This window comes from Vigna radiata, chromosome 2 (assembly GCF_000741045.1).
Source record: "Vigna radiata var. radiata cultivar VC1973A chromosome 2, Vradiata_ver6, whole genome shotgun sequence".
NCBI classification, from domain to species: Eukaryota; Viridiplantae; Streptophyta; class Magnoliopsida; order Fabales; family Fabaceae; genus Vigna; species Vigna radiata.
Window position 1 is genome coordinate 19,436,180 of NC_028352.1, and position 4,244 is coordinate 19,440,423.

Here is a 4,244-nt window from a genome sequence, read left to right on the forward strand (position 1 = left end):
GTCCCACCACTCCTTTCCATGCAGCAAAAACAAAACCACACACCAAGCCACACAAATTCACGTGAGCAATGCAATAGTTGGGTGCAAAGAATGCTTCTAAAAAGTCCACAAGTCAAAGGGGAGCTTTAATATCTTCTTTCAAGATGCCACATCTGCAAAGTCAAGGCAAGGGAAAACAATCACAATAACCTCCCATCTCCAAAGCTACTCACAGCAATTTCAAGTGATAGCAAGACAAAACCAAAATGGAAATATCCCTTCCTATGGAAAATGTCCCCTTCATTTGCATGGCCAAATGAGGTAAAGAATTAAATGAAGCATTCTCTCTCCTTGCACCACTCTTTTTGGTTTTTCTTCAACAAGCAACATTCAAATTGTTTCTTCCGTTCTCCATTACCGAGAACACAATAAAGAAACCCAAGTTTCAAATGCAAATCAACACAAGCATAGCAAAACCAAGTTCTACCTTCATAAATCCAACTCCACCACTCATCTTTCTTCAACTTTTTTGACCAAAACAAAACCAAACCTCTAGCTTCCCTAGCATTACCGTCCAGCCACCATCATCAATCACAAAGTCCAGCTCAAAATATGCTTCCAAACATCAAAAACAAAATACTAGAAGAAAATGGTTCAAGAATCCAATACCCATGTACCAACTTAAGCCTTTTTCACTACTAAACTTGACAACAACTCCATTTTCATCCTCCAAACCAAGAAACTGAAGATAAATTCGAATTCACTGCAGCAAAATGATGAGAAAACCAAATTGAACAATGGGTCTCCCTTCCATCAAAGAAACCACCATGAAAAAGCAAAGAAGAAGCTCCAAACTCAAGCATACAACCTTCAAAACGAAAATCTAAAGAGAGAAATGGTAGAGCTTCATTCCATCAAACAAGAACAAGCATTGTTGCAAGCAATAGAAGAAGAAAAACATGTTCTTGTTCATTCATGGTAGAAAACCGAAAATGGCACACCAAGGCTCCAAGAGAGAGTCACTACAAGAAAATTGCAATTTACATACAAATTATTATATACGGATTCTGATCCGTATATAAGAAGCTTTTTATGTACGGATTTATATACGGATTATAAAATAATTAATAATTAAAAAATAAAAATATAACTTGAATTATTTTTCTCTCTTACACAGCTCGAGCACTGCAACCTTAGTTCTCTCCCGCTCCCTCATTCTTACCCATTTCACTCACTGCCTCTCTCTCGAGCACTTCAACCCTCGTTCTCTCTCGCTCCTTTATACTGTCTCACTCTCTCGCTCAGTGGGCTCATTCTTGCACTCACTCCATGTCCATCTCTTTCACTCTTACACAGTTCACCATTGTCTTCTTCTTCGCACTCCATTAACTCCTTCGTCACCATTGTCTCGGACTGACTTACAAAGAAGTTCGTTTTTCTCGCTCTAACTAAGTCTTCGTTCTTCTGATTTAGGNTTTATTATTCATTCATCTACTAAGTAATCTTCTCTGTTCATTTGAAAATCCCTAAATTCGTAGAACCAGAAAACCCTAATCCCTTTTTTCTTTCTTTCGATTGGCACAAACACTTTGTGGTGTGGTTCACATGTTGTGTGTGGAAGACGTTGCATTTTTTGGAGATTTTGATTGGGGAGGGTCTTGCGTTTTGGGAAGTTCTTGATTCGTAAAACCAAAAACCCAAAATCCCTAAATTTGTAAAACCAGAAAACCTTAAATCCCTTTTTTTCCTTGATTCTCTCTTCGGTTTTGAATTTGAAGAAGCAATCAGTTTGGTGAAGATAAAGGAGAATCAGTTTTTCTGGTGGTTTTGCTGATATAGTTTATTCTTATTTGTAATNAAAATGTTTTGCTTTTACAGAAGCGGTTCCAACGTGATGAGCATGGTTACAAATCATTTTTGGACATTTTAAACATGTATTGCAAATAACACAAGGACATCAGTGAGGTTTATAGTGAGGTAATAGTATCTATCCTTTTTCGGGGCGCTTTGATGTTTTCTACGTTCTCTTTAATAGGATATTTGGTTGGAAATTTACACTCTTTCTTTTAAACAAAATTTTTAGGTTGCTACCCTATTCAAGGACCATGGAGATTTGCTTGAGGATTTCACTAGATTCTAACAGTATACTTCTGCAGCACTTTAATGAGCAAAGTTCCACAACTTCAATGATGTGCCAAATTCCACCTGACAGGGTAGTAAGATTTGTTGTTATACCACTTATATATGGATCTTGTAAACTGCCTTTTTTAATGATTGGGTTTTGAACATTTTTCTACAGTAACGTTATTTATAGAGAAGGCTGAAGGTTTTGGAATGGCTTCCCACTTTCCTTCTTATGAAGACAAAGACACCTCAAAGAGTAAACAATAATGTTATGCTTTGTGCAAATGCTTATGTATCGTGGTTTAAGATTCATATCTTATTTTAACTTGGCAGTAAGATATCTGGTTTTCAATATGGTGCAAAGTTTTGTCTATTTAACTTGGCAGTAAGATATCTTATATAACATTAAGTGCATATTTGGAAACCATTAAGTCTGCCAAAATAACTTCTTATTTTTCAAAAGTTCTTATTTCTCTCATTGTTAATTATAGCTCTAGCTAGTAGCGATTGTGTTTGGTTGTGACTTTTTAATATTCCTACAATAATTATTTTCCCTTTTGTATAATCTCAATTTTTTCCTTTGTGTGTCTTACCCTCTGCCATATCACATACTATATTTCACATGACTCTGTTTTCCTCTTTCCCATTCCTGCCATATCACATACGCATTTTTTTTTTCTTATGAGGGTCGACCTTTTGGTCATTTAAACTGTTTGTTTTGTTTTTGGTGTATAGAAAAAGGAGGAATTCAGATTTGACAAAACATTGAAATTGAATAGAGTAAAACTATTTAAATAACACTTGTGGTGATTGAAACTGACTAATAAGAAAAAGAACGGTGACAGCAGTTAAACTGCAGTGGAGGTATGAAATGGCGCTTATATTTTATTTAATCTTTGCTTCAATCTGTTTTTAAGACTATTTTCTTTTCTCTTTAATCTTTGCTTCAATCTGTTTATTTCTTGTTTTTATAGCATTCTTAGTTTTAAAAAAATAATTTGTGATATTTTCATTCCTTTTTTTTATGAAGAGGGTGTTTTGATATATCTGATATAATACTTTTGCAAGAAGTTTTACTTGACTTCTTTGTTAAGTGAACTATGTTTTGACTGATGTAACTTATTGATCCTTTTAGCTTCTTTGTCAAGTGATTGTTTAATGTTTTAATTAATTATAACAGTAAACACAAGAATAACTTATTAATCCTTTAAATTTATTTTGTTGTTGCAGGTTTCATTTAATTTGCTTGAGAAGTACTTTGGAAGCACACTCAAAGGGGCCTCCATGTGGGAAAATGAGCTCCTAGATGTAGGCTACCAGTCTCTATGCATCCAGATTCCCTACACAGTAAGAGCTCTTAATTTTGAACTAAGAACCCCAGCCTCACATTTTGTTTCCTTAGTTGGTATAAGGCATACTCCTTGCATATTATTTTCTACGTTAGTCATGTACTCTTTGTGTGAGATGGCTTACTCCAAGTAACATTTATTTTTATACTTCTTGATACANTTGATAAGGATATTAATTTGTTCTCCATAATAGTGAGGTAGTATTGTATAACATTAAATAATTCACTTTTTTCTACAGTTTTGTTAACATGAAGAATTCAGTTCTCTATTTTATTTATTTGACCTTAATTTGTTTACTTATTAAGAGGTCTTTGTTCCAAGGGATTAATTATAATGCTTTAATTATAATCTTTGATTTTAATTATTGTTTATAATGCTTTATGAGTTAGACNAATATATTTCTCTTATTGCTATATTGTTTATCAATTGATTTGTCTCATTTGTATCTAAGTCTATCACTGAACCTGTTTCTTTCCCCAATTGACATCCTTGCTTGAATTTTTAGGATTTGACTAGATAGTTAGTTGCTATATTTCTCTTTGGTCCTTGGAATTTAAGCCTCCTAAGTTTTACGGAGAGCCACTAAATTGCCTTAAATATGTATAATATCCCATGTGACGCAAGGGTGTAACCCCTTTCTCATAAGCATTCTAAAGGCTAGTTTAAGTTGGCCTGACCTCCTCCTTGATATTTGAATGTTACTATACTGTTCTGATAGTGGATCCCTTACTTTGACAATGGTCTTCATGTACCATTGTTTCTGAACTTATTGAGTTCCATTTCCTGATTAGA

The 4,244-nt window shown here is 34.2% G+C and overlaps 1 long non-coding RNA gene across 3 annotated transcripts; it reads left to right on the forward strand.

Annotated features, from left to right (window-relative positions):
- The first annotated feature begins 1,130 nt into the window (after nt 1-1,130).
- On the forward strand, nt 1,131-3,624 carry LOC111241294. 3 transcript variants are annotated; one of them, XR_002667214.1, is made up of 5 exons: nt 1,131-1,407; nt 1,858-1,956; nt 2,063-2,359; nt 2,839-2,967; nt 3,334-3,624. It is a non-coding gene; the product is annotated as an uncharacterized LOC111241294 (long non-coding RNA). The 3 variants fall into 3 exon arrangements; XR_002667213.1 differs by lacking the exon at nt 2,839-2,967 and having other exon boundaries at nt 1,139-1,407; nt 2,063-2,192; nt 2,279-2,359; nt 3,334-3,596; XR_002667212.1 differs by lacking the exon at nt 2,839-2,967 and having other exon boundaries at nt 1,138-1,407; nt 3,334-3,596.
- Nucleotides 3,625-4,244: the final 620 nt, after the last annotated feature.